A 13,176-nucleotide genomic window follows, 5' to 3' on the forward strand; every position below is an offset into this window, starting at 1 on the left:
ATGTGAGAGGTGGTGGGATCGGTGCCCTCGTTCTCCAGAAGACTTCAGCTTGTTCTGTTGTTGAGCTCTGATGAAACCACTGACTTTGAACCACACACAAAGTGAAGGAGTGACTTAAGATTGATGGCACCTGAGGAACTTCTAGGTTTCCTAAAATCAACTGGAAATTCATTCACCAGTTAAACAGTGACTCTACCAGAGGGGGTGTAGCTCAGTGGTAGAGCGCATGCTGAGCATGTATGAGGCCCTGGGTTCAATCCCCGGCATCTCCAGCTGGTCCTTTGTAGCCTTCATCTTGTCAGCTAAAGTGATCCTTAAATGTGACAACAGTCGATTAACTATCAGAAGACATCTTCTACATGTTCAAGGTGGGCGAACTTTCCACAAATATTCAAAATTACTTTTGAAAATGAAAACATAGATCAAACCTGCCCTGTCAATCACCCACAATGGGCGGATCGTCCCACTCCCTATCAGGTTCCCCACTCCGCGACCCAGGAGGCTCCCTCTCCCTATCAGGACTAGAAATCCATTGGGGTCTCCCTGCTCAGGTAGGAGTCCTGCCCACAACGTTAAGCTGTTGATGTTCTAGAGGAGACAACATCTGATCTTTGTTAGATCCACCAGTCAAAGGGTTTCTTTAAAGGCTGTAGCAGCTGAGAATGAGGAATTAATAACCATCTTAGTGAGGACATTTTGAAACATGATGACATTTTATTGACTTGTAGCACTGCAAAAATCATCTCCCCGCCAAAAACCCTCTTCTCCAACTCTGTACTCAAGTTGTCTCCTCATCAGGCACCACAGGATCCAGGACGTTCAGTCAAAAAAATCATTAGTGATTTTAAAAATGGCCATCAGACACAAAATAAGACTTCAAACAGGTTTACAATTTTATTTGATGTTGACACATTTTGTCCATTTTGCCTCCACTCTGTCCTTCATCCCATCATTTAACATCAGGACTGCTCCCAGATCAGCTCCATGACCTCATCCCTGCACCAGAGTACCGCCCAAGTTCATCAAGGATGGCCAACATGAGCAGGTCTAGATTCACCTCCATCTTTGGAGGCTGTTGAATTTCCTCCTGAGGACCGTCAGGCTGTTTCCTTACTTTGCTGTGACCCAACAGCAGACAGCAACAAGGACTATGGTGCACTTGGTAAAACCACCATCTGGAGTCTGGAGCAAGATGCTGATGTGATCCTTTGATGAGTTTAGAATCAGTCAGAGATCAAAGACTGAAGCAGGAGATCAATGCTCAGAACCCAGAGATCAAACACAGAATTCCGACATCACACATAGAATTCAGACATCAAACACAGAATTCAGAGATCAAACACAGAATTCAGACATCAAACACAGAATTCAGAGATCAAATACAGAATTCAACGATCAATCAATGTGAGGAACCAGCGTCTCATGTGAAGATGCTTCTGAACTCATGAAGTGAAATCCTACCATATAGAGATAAATGAGTCCAACTGGACCTGAACAGGAGAGAAATAAAGGAGTTATTGTTATGTAATTGTTATTTATTTCCAGGCCAGGTGAGGGTTGGATTTTGTTCATTCATGTTGAAGTGAACTGACAGTGGGACTGAGGACCTGGGCTGAAGTCCAGCTCACTGCTGGTTTAATAAAACCACCTGATTGTTTTTCCTATCAGCTCTGATCTGATGGAAGAAACAAAAAGCCAAACTTCATTCGTCCGTGTCCAAACTCCACGTCTGTTGATGTGCAGCACTCCAGTTATTTGTTTCTTTCCAGACAGAAGCAGGTTGGTGGAGGAATAAAACCTCAACAGTGAACAAACAGCAATGAGAGAAGTGAATCCTGCACTCAGAGAAGTTGTGTCTGCACTCGCCAACCAGGAAACGCGTCTATCTTCTGTGTGACTGAGGCAGCTGCTGAGAGCTGCGTTTCTCAGCTGTGTGGGGGCGGGACTCTGTGTGTGATTGACAGGTCAACTGTCTGCCAGACAATGTTGTGGGGCACAAACACAAAATGCGAGGTGCCATTTCCATTCTGGGTCGATCAGCTCTGGGACCGTTTTGTCTTTTGAATGCGGGTAGCAGCTTGTAAAAATGCCCCGGCTCAACCACCAGACCTCTGTGTACACTGTCAAGAAAAAAAACTAGAAAAAAAACAGTAAAAAGTCAGTCAGCAGAGTTTCCAGACGAATACCGTCAAATTACAGTAATGAACTGTTCCACAAAATTACATGGAATAAACTGTAAAAATACACAGCAGGTTTCACAGTCCCAACTCATTAAATTACAGTCCATTTAGTGTTGATAAATGTGCATTCAACTGCAGGAAAACAGGCCCATCATGGAAAAACACATGAAGAACAAGGACCTTTCAGGTTCTTCTCTAAGTTCAGGGCTCTTACTGGTTCATTTATGAAACAAACCAGTCTATGAGCAGGAATTTCCCGTTAAAAAGTTCATTTGACAGTGGAAAAGCAAGCATAGTCCATCAAAATAGCCAAGTTTAAGGTCAATCGCTGTCAATTGAAGCTATTTAGTTGTTACTTTATGAAACTGAGCCAACTTTCTACAGTGATTTCCTGTTAGATTCTGGTTTCTCCAAGTATAAAAACTACAACAATGTATAAACACAGAATCTGTACTTTGAACAATAGAGAATTTCTACATATTTACAGTATCAGTCCATCACTTTAGAGGATTGGAATGTAAAAAAATCATTGGACAATGGAAATCATTTATCCTTTAACGAAACAACTTCAGTGCAGAGTTGATAACTGCACTTCAAACTTTGAACTGGTGTCCACATCAATGTGGAATTTGAGGAGGCCACAGCCACCAAATTTCCCAGAGTTCTTGACTATTTGCAGTCTCTTCCCTTGTAGAAGTCAAGTGGAACTACAAGACAAGGAGCAGAAATCCAAGCTGCTGGTGGACCACGTGGTGCTGTGTTGATGCTACTTTCCCACTCAAAGGGGATCGTGCAGGAATGTTCCACACGGTTGACCAAACTTCCATTGCAGAAGAGATTCAGGCAGTTCCACGCACGCCATGCATCCTTTTATGCTGTAAGTGTGAGGCAATACAATACAGTATGTTTCAGTGACATACATTGAGACAGAAGACCTAGGTTTATTGGGTGATGTTTATTGACATGCCAATTGGATTGTGGTGCCAATATGGCTGACTTGGTCGGTGTAAATCTTATCATCAATAAACAAAGTACACACAAATGTTCAAATTACTTTTCTAGACTTTAGTCCCCAAAGGAATTTCAGGCACCTGAAAGTGACTTTCATAAATCTGTGTGTGTGTGTACAGTACATGTCCCCAAAATGGACATTAAAATTATTGGTCCCCAATCTCAAGGATAAAATGATGCTCCAGTGATGTAGTGAGAGTTGCTACAAACCTCAAAATGATGCTGTCAATAATACAGTAAGACTTGCGACTAAGATCAAAATGATGCTAAAGTGATGTAATGAGAGTTTCTTCTCAACTAAGAAATGATGCTCCAGTGATGTAGTGAGAGTTGCTAAAGACCTCAAAATGATGCTACAGTGATGTAATGAGAGTTGCTACGATCCTAAAAATGATGCTGTCAGTGATGTAGCGAGAGTTGCGACTAACCTCAAAATGATGCTTATAGTGATGTCGTGAGAGTTGCTATTAAACTAAAAATGATGCGACAGTGATGTAATGAGGGTTGCTAAAAACCTCAAAATGATGCTATTGTGATGTGGTGAAAGTTGTTAAGATCCTCAAAATGATGCTACAGTGATGTCGTGAGCTGCTTAAAACCTCAAAATGATGCTACAGTAATGTAGTGAGAGTTGTTAAGATCCTCAAAATGATTCTACAGTGATGTTGTGAGAGTTGCTACTAATCTCAAAATGATGCTTCAGTGATGTCATGAGAGTTGCTACATATTTCAAAATGATGCTAAAGTGATGTAATGACAGTTGCTAAAAACCTAAGAAATTATGCTACAGTGATGTAGTGAGAGTTGCTACTATGCTAAAAATGATGCTGACAGTGATGTAGTGAGAGTTGCTACGAACCTCAAAATGATGCTCCAGTGATGCAGTAAGAGTTGCTTAAAATCTCAAAATGATGCGACAGTGATGTAGTGAGAGTTTCTTAAAAAACTCAAAATGATGCGACAGTGATGTGGTGAGAGTTGCTACTATCCTCCAAATGATGCTACAGTGATGTAGTGAGAGTTGCTTAAAATCTCAAAATGATGCTACAGTGATGTAGTGAGAGTTGCTACGGACCTCAAAATGATGCTCCAGTGATGTAGTGAGAGTTGCTAAAAACCTCAAAATGATGCTGACAGTAATGTAGTGAGAGTTGTGAAGAACCTCAGAATGATGCTACAGTGATGTAGTAAGAGTTGCTAAAAACATCAAAATGATGCTGACAGTAATGTAGTGAGAGTTGCTACGAATCACAAAATGATGCTGCAGTGATGTAATGAGAGTTGCTACTAATCTAAGAAATGATGCTCCAGTGATGTAATAAGAATTGCTACAAACCTAAGAAATGATGCTACAGTATTGTAGTGAGAGTTTCTACCAACCTCAAAATGATGCTACAGTGATGTAGTGAGAGTTGCTACGATCCTCAAAATGATGCTACAGTTATGTAGTGAGAGTTGCTATGAACCTCAAAATGATGCTACAGTAATGTAGTAAGAGTTGCTAAAAATCTCAAAATGATGCTAAAGTGATGTGGTGAGAGTTGCAAAAAAATTAAAAAATGATGCTGCAGTGATGTATTTAGTGTTGGTAAAAACCTCAAAATGATGCTCCAGTGATGTAGTGAGAGTTTCTACTAATCTAAGAAATGATGCTAAAGTGATGTAGTAAGAGTTGCTAAAAATCTCAAAATGATGCTATAGTGATGTGGTGAGACTTGCTAAAAACCTCAAAATGATGCTACAGTAATGTATTAAGTTGCTAAAAACCTCAAAATGTTGCTACAGTGATGTAGTAAGAGTTGCTTAAAACCTCAAAATGATGCTCCAGTGATGTAGTGAGAGTTGCTACTAATCTAAGAAATGATGCTACAGTGATGTGATGAGAGTTTCTTCAAATCTTAAAAAGATGCGACAGTGATGTGGTGAGAGTTGCTACTATCCTCCAAATGATGCTACAGTGAAGTAGTGAAAGTTGCGAAAAACCTCAAAATGCTGCTTCAGTGATGTAGTGAGAGTTGCTACGAACCTCAAAATGTTGCTAAAGTGATGTGGTGAGAGTTGCCACAAACCTCAAAATGATGCTACAGTAATGTAGTGAGAGTTGCTACGAACATCAAAATGATGCTGACAGTAATGTGGTGAGAGTTTCTGTGATCCTAAAAATGATGCTCCAGTAATGTATTAAGTTGCGAAAAACCTCAAAATGATGCTACAGTGATGTAGTGAGAGTTGCTACGAACCTCAAAATGATGCTACAGTGATGTAGTGAGAGTTGCTACGAACCTCAAAATGATGCTACAGTTATGTAGTGAGAGTTGCTACGAACCTCAAAATGATGCTACAGTAATGTAGTAAGAGTTGCTAAAAATCTCAAAATGATGCTGTCAGTAATGTAGTGAGAGTTGCTACAACCTCAAAATGATGCTGCAGTAATGTCGTGAGAGTTGCTACTATCCTCCAAATGATGCTAAAGTGATGTAGTAAGAGTTGCTAAAAATCTCAAAATGATTCTCCAGTGATATCGTGAGAGTTGCTACGAACCTCAAAATGAAGCTCCAGTGATGCAGTAAGAGTTGCTTAAAACCTTTAAAAATGATGCTACAGTGAAGTGGTGAGAGTTGCTACTATCCTCCAAATGATGCTACAGTGATGTAGTGAGAGTTGCTTAAAATCTCAAAATGATGTGACAGTGATGTGGTAATAGTTGCTACGAACCTCAAAATGATGCTGACAGTCATGAAGTGAGATTTGCTACTATCCTAAAAATGATGCTACAGTGATGTAGGAAGAGTTGCTAAAAACCTCAAAATGATGCTGACAGTCATGAAGTGAGATTTGCTACTATCCTAAAAATGATGCTACAGTGATGTGGTGAGAGTTGCTAAAAACCTCAAAATGATGCTGACAGTCATGAAGTGAGATTTGCTACTATCCTAAAAATGATGCTACAGTGATGTGGTAATAGTTGCTACGAACCTCAAAATGATGCTGACAGTCATGAAGTGAGATTTGCTACTATCCTAAAAATGATGCTCCAGTAATGTAGTGAGAGTTGCTACGAACCTAAAAATGATGCTCCAGTAATGTAGTGAGAGTTGCTTTAAACCTCAAAATGATTCCACAGTCATGTAGTGAGAGTTGCTTAAAACGTTAAAATGATGCTGACAGTTATGAAGTGAGAGTTGCTACTAACCTCAATATGATGCTCTTGTGATGGATTTAGAGTTGCTAGAAACCTAAAAAATGATGTTACAGTAATATTGTAAGAGTTGCTCCGAACCTCAAAATGATGCTACAGTAATGTATTAAGTTGCTAAAAACCTCAAAATGATGCTAAAGTGATGTGGTGAGAGTTGCTTAAAATCTCAAAATGATGCTACAGTGATGTGGTGAGAGTTTCTTAAAATCTCAAAATGATGCTACAGTGATGTGGTGAGAGTTTCTTAAAATCTCAAAATGATGCTACAGTGATGTGGTGAGAGTTTCTTAAAATCTCAAAATGATGCTACAGTGATGTGGTGAGAGTTTCTTAAAACCTCAAAATGATGCTCTAGTAATGTAGTGAGAGTTGCTATGAACCTCAAAATGATGCCCCAGTGATGTTGTGAGAGTTGCTAGGAACCTCAAAATGATGCTACAGTAATGTAGTGAGAGTTGCTACGAAGCTCAAAATGATGCGACAGTAATGTGGCGTGAGTTGCTAGGAACCTCAAAATGATGCTACAGTAATGTAGTGAGAGTTGCTACGATCCTAAAAATGATGCTCCAGTAATGTATTAAGTTGCTAAAAACGTCAAAATGATGCTACAGTGATGTAGTGAGAGTTGCTACGAACCTCAAAATGATGCTACAGTTATGTAGTGAGAGTTGCTACGAACCTCAAAATGATGCTACAGTAATGTAGTAAGAGTTGCTAAAAATCTCAAAATGATGCTCAAGTGATGTGGTGAAAGTTGCAAAAAAATTAAAAATGATGCTGTCAGTAATGTAGTGAGACTTGCTACAACCTCAAAATGATGCTGCAGTAATGTCGTGAGAGTTGCTACTATCCTCCAAATGATGCTAAAGTGATGTAGTAAGAGTTGCTAAAAATCTCAAAATGATTCTCCAGTGATATCGTGAGAGTTGCTACGAACCTCAAAATGAAGCTCCAGTGATGCAGTAAGAGTTGCTTAAAACCTTTAAAAATGATGCTACAGTGAAGTGGTGAGAGTTGCTACTATCCTCCAAATGATGCTACAGTGATGTAGTGAGAGTTGCTTAAAATCTCAAAATGATGTGACAGTGATGTGGTAATAGTTGCTACGAACCTCAAAATGATGCTGACAGTCATGAAGTGAGATTTGCTACTATCCTAAAAATGATGCTACAGTGATGTGGTGAGAGTTGCTAAAAACCTCAAAATGATGCAAAAGTGATGAATTGAGAGTTGCTACGAACCTAAAAATGATGCTCCAGTAATGTAGTGAGAGTTGCTTTAAACCTCAAAATGATTCCACAGTCATGTAGTGAGAGTTGCTTAAAACGTTAAAATGATGCTGACAGTTATGAAGTGAGAGTTGCTACTAACCTCAATATGATGCTCTTGTGATGGATTTAGAGTTGCTAGAAACCTAAAAAATGATGTTACAGTAATATTGTAAGAGTTGCTACGAACCTCAAAATGATGCTACAGTAATGTATTAAGTTGCTAAAAACCTCAAAATGATGCTAAAGTGATGTGGTGAGAGTTGCTTAAAATCTCAAAATGATGCTACAGTGATGTGGTGAGAGTTTCTTAAAATCTCAAAATGATGCTACAGTGATGTGGTGAGAGTTTCTTAAAATCTCAAAATGATGCTACAGTGATGTGGTGAGAGTTTCTTAAAACCTCAAAATGATGCTCTAGTAATGTAGTGAGAGTTGCTATGAACCTCAAAATGATGCCCCAGTGATGTTGTGAGAGTTGCTAGGAACCTCAAAATGATGCTACAGTAATGTAGTGAGAGTTGCTACGAAGCTCAAAATGATGCGACAGTAATGTGGCGTGAGTTGCTAGGAACCTCAAAATGATGCTACAGTAATGTAGTGAGAGTTGCTACGATCCTAAAAATGATGCTCCAGTAATGTATTAAGTTGCTAAAAACGTCAAAATGATGCTACAGTGATGTAGTGAGAGTTGCTACGAACCTCAAAATGATGCTACAGTTATGTAGTGAGAGTTGCTACGAACCTCAAAATGATGCTACAGTAATGTAGTAAGAGTTGCTAAAAATCTCAAAATGATGCTCAAGTGATGTGGTGAAAGTTGCAAAAAAATTAAAAATGATGCTGTCAGTAATGTAGTGAGACTTGCTACAACCTCAAAATGATGCTGCAGTAATGTCGTGAGAGTTGCTACTATCCTCCAAATGATGCTAAAGTGATGTAGTAAGAGTTGCAAAAAATCTCAAAATGATTCTCCAGTGATATCGTGAGAGTTGCTACGAACCTCAAAATGAAGCTCCAGTGATGCAGTAAGAGTTGCTTAAAACCTTTAAAAATGATGCTACAGTGATGTGGTGAGAGTTGCTACTATCCTCCAAATGATGCTACAGTGATGTAGTGAGAGTTGCTTAAAATCTCAAAATGATGTGACAGTGATGTGGTAATAGTTGCTACGAACCTCAAAATGATGCTGACAGTCATGAAGTGAGATTTGCAACTATCCTAAAAATGATGCTACAGTGATGTAGGAAGAGTTGCTAAAAATCTCAAAATGATGCTGTCAGTGATGTGGTGAGAGTTGCGAAAAACCTCAAAATGATGCAAAAGTGATGAATTGAGAGTTGCTACGAACCTAAAAATGATGCTCCAGTAATGAAGTGAGAGTTGCTACGAACCTATAAATGATGCTAGAGTGATGTGGTAAGAGTTGCTTTAAACCTCAAAATGATTCCACAGTCATGTAGTGAGAGTTGCTTAAAACGTTAAAATGATGCTGACAGTTATGAAGTGAGAGTTGCTAAGAACCTCAAAATGATGCTACAGTAATGTATTAAGTTGCTAAAAACCTCAAAATGATGCTACAGTGATGTGGTGAGAGTTTCTTAAAATCTCAAAATGATGCTACAGTGATGTGGTGAGAGTTTCTTAAAATCTTAAAATGATGCTCCAGTAATGTCGTGAGAGTTGCTCAAAACCTCAAAATGATGCTCCAGTAATGTAGTGAGAGTTGCTAGGAACCTCAAAATGATGCTACAGTGATGCAGTAAGAGTTGCTTAAAACCTTAAAATGATGCTGACATTCATGTAGTGAGAGTTGCTAAAAATCTAAAAATGATGCTGTAAGTAATGTACTGAGACTTGCTACGAACCTCAATAATGCTACAGTAATGTTGTAAGTGTTGCTAAAAATCTCCAAATGATGCTACAGTAATGTAGTGAGAGTTGCTACGAACATCAAAATGATGCGACAGTAATGTGGTGAGAGTTGCTAAGAACCTCAAAATTATGCTACAGTAATGTAGTAAGAGTTGCTACGATCCTAAAAATGATGCTCCAGTAATGTATTAAGTTGCTAAAAACCTCAAAATGATGCTACAGTGATGTAGTGAGAGTTGCTACGATCCTAAAAATGATGCTCCAGTAATGTATTAAGTTGCTAAAAACCTCAAAATGATGCTACAGTGATATAGTGAGAGTTGCTACGAACCTCAAAATGATGCTACAGTCATGTATTAAGTTGCGAAAAACCTCAAAATGATGCTGCAGTGATGTAGTGAGAGTTGCTACTAATCTAAGAAATGATGCTAAAGTGATGTAGTGAGAGTTGCTTCAAATCTCAAAATGATGCTACAGTGATGTGGTGAGAGTTTCTTAAAATCTTAAAATGATGTGACAGTGATGTGGTGAGAGTTGCTACTATCCTCCAAATGATGCTACAGTGATGTAGTGAGAGTTGCTTAAAATCTCAAAATGATGCGACAGTGATGTGGTGAGAGTTGCTAAAAACCTCAAAATGATCGTGTCAGTAATGGAGTAAGAGTTGGTAAAAATCTCAAAATGATGCTAAAGTGATACAGTGAGAGTTGCTACGAACCTCAAAATGATGCTACAGTAATGTAGTAGGAGTTGCTAAAAATCTAAAAATGATGCTGTAAGTAATGTAGTGAGACAAAATGAAGCTCCAGTGATGCAGTAAGAGTTGCTTAAAACCTTAAAATGATGCTGACATTCATGTAGTGAGAGTTGCTAAAATTCTAAAAATGATGCTGTAAGTAATGTACTGAGACTTGCTACGAACCTCAATAATGCTACAGTAATGTTGTAAGTGTAGCTAAAAATCTCCAAATGATGCTACAGTAATGTAGTGAGAGTTGCTACGAACATCAAAATGATGCGACAGTAATGTGTTGAGAGTTGCTAAGAACCTCAAAATTATGCTACAGTAATGTAGTAAGAGTTGCTACGATCCTAAAAATGATGCTCCAGTAATGTATTAAGTTGCTAAAAACCTCAAAATGATGCTACAGTGATGTAGTGAGAGTTGCTACGATCCTAAAAATGATGCTCCAGTAATGTATTAAGTTGCTAAAAACCTCAAAATGATGCTACAGTGATGTAGTGAGAGTTGCTACGAACCTCAAAATGATGCTACAGTCATGTATTAAGTTGCGAAAAACCTCAAAATGATGCTGCAGTGATGTCGTGAGAGTTGCTACTAATCTAAGAAATGATGCTACAGTGATGTGGTGAGAGTTGCTTCAAATCTCAAAATGATGCTACAGTGATGTGGTGAGAGTTTCTTAAAATCTTAAAATGATGTGACAGTGATGTGGTGAGAGTTGCTACTATCCTCCAAATGATGCTACAGTGATGTAGTGAGAGTTGCTTAAAATCTCAAAATGATGCGACAGTGATGTGGTGAGAGTTGCTAAAAACCTCAAAATGATCGTGTCAGTAATGGAGTAAGAGTTGGTAAAAATCTCAAAATGATGCTAAAGTGATACAGTGAGAGTTGCTACGAACCTCAAAATGATGCTACAGTAATGTAGTAGGAGTTGCTAAAAATCTAAAAATGATGCTGTAAGTAATGTAGTGAGACTTGCTACGAACCTCAATAATGCTACAGTAATGTTGTAAGTGTTGCTAAAAATCTCAAAATGATGCAACAGTGATGTAGTGAGAGTTGCCACGAACCTCAAAATGATGCTACAGTAATGTGGTGAGAGTTGCTAAGAACCTCAAAGTGATGCTACAGTAATGTAGTGAGAGTTGCTATGATCCTAAAAATGATGCTACAGTCATGTAGTAAGAGTTGCTAAAAATCTAAAAATGATGCTAAAGTGATGTGTTGAGAGTTGAAAAAAAAAAAGTCAAAATGATGCTGTCAGTAATGTAGTGAGAGTTGCTACGAACCTCAAAATGATGCTACAGTCATGTAGTGAGAGTTGCTACGAACCTCAAAATGATGCTACAGTGATGTAGTAAGTGTTGGTAAAAACCACAAAATGATGCTCCAGTGATATAGTGAGAGTTGCTACTCATCTAAGAAATGATGCTAAAGTGATGTAGTGAGAGTTGCTTCAAATTTCAAAATGATGCGACAGTGATGTGGTGAGAGTTGCTACTATCCTCCAAATGATGCTACAGTCATGTAGTGAGAGTTGCTACGGACCTCAAAATGATGCTACAGTAATGTAGTGAGAGTTGCTACGATCCTAAAAATGATGCTGTCAGTGATGTAGTGAGAGTTGCGACTAACCTCAAAATGATGCTAAAGTGATGTAATGAGAGTTGCTACTAATCTCAAAATGATGCAACATTGATGTAGTGATAGTTGCTAAAAATCTCAAAATAAGGCTACAGTGATGTGGTTAGAGTTGCTTAAAACCTCAAAATGATGCTGACAGTAATGTAGTGAGAGTTGTTAAGAACCTCAAAATGATGCAACAGTGATGTAATGAGAGTTGCTAAAAACCTCAAAATGATGCTGACAGTAATGTTGTGAGAGTTGCTACGAACCTCAAAATGATGCTACAGTGATGTTGTGAGAGTTGCTTAAAATCTCAAAATGATGCAACAGTGATATGGTGAGAGTTTCTCAAAAAACTCAAAATGATGCGACAGTGATGTGGTGAGAGTTGCTACTATCCTCCAAATGATGCTACAGTGATGTAGTTAGAGTTGCTTAATATCTCCAAATGATGCAACAGTGATGTAGTGAGAGTTGCTACGGACCTCAAAATGATGCTCCAGTGATGCAGTAAGAGTTGCTTAAAACCTCAAAATGATGCTGACAGTAATGTAGTGAGAGTTGCTACGATCCTCAAAATGATTCTACAGAGATGTAGTGAGAGTTGCTACGATACTCAAAATGATGCTACAGAAATGTAGTGAGAGTTGTTACTATCCTCAAAATGATGCGACAGTGATGTAGTGAGAGTTGCTACGATACTCAAAATGATGCTACAGAAATGTAGTGAGAGTTTTTACTATCCTCAAAATGATGCTACAGTGATGTGGTGAGAGTTGCTACGAACCTCAAAATGATGCTACAGTGATGTAGTGAGAGTTGCTACGATCCTCAAAATGATGCTACAGTAATGTATTAGGTTGCTAAAAACCTCAAAATGATGCTACAGTGATGTAGTGAGAGTTGCTACGATCCTGAAAATGATGCTACAGTAAAGTATTTGGTTGCTAAAAACCTCAAAATGATGCTACAGTGATGTAGTGAGAGTTGCTACTAACCTCAAAATGATGCTCTTGTGATGTATTTAGAGTTGCTAGAAACCTCAAAATGATGCTACAGTAATGTATTAAGTTGCTAAAAACCTCAAAATGATGCTAAAGTTATGTGGTGAGAGTTTCTTATAATCTTAAAATGATGCGACAGTGATGTGGTGAGAGTTGCTAAAAACCTCAAAATGCTGCTACAGTTATGTCGGAAGAGTTGCTAAAAATCTCAAAATGATGCTAAAGTGATGTGGTGAGAGTTGCTAAAAATCTCACAATGTTGCTT

At 38.5% G+C, this 13,176-nt stretch overlaps 1 non-coding gene across 1 annotated transcript; it reads left to right on the forward strand.

Annotated features, from left to right (window-relative positions):
* The first annotated feature begins 200 nt into the window (after positions 1–200).
* Positions 201–272, forward strand: trnaa-agc (transfer RNA alanine (anticodon AGC)). The gene has a single exon. It is a non-coding gene; the product is annotated as a tRNA-Ala (tRNA).
* Positions 273–13,176: the final 12,904 nt, after the last annotated feature.

Source organism: Aulostomus chinensis, chromosome 1 (genome assembly GCF_037954235.1).
Source record: "Aulostomus chinensis isolate RoL2024-O1b breed Wild chromosome 1, RoL_Achi_v1.0, whole genome shotgun sequence".
Classification (NCBI taxonomy): domain Eukaryota; kingdom Metazoa; phylum Chordata; class Actinopteri; order Syngnathiformes; family Aulostomidae; genus Aulostomus; species Aulostomus chinensis.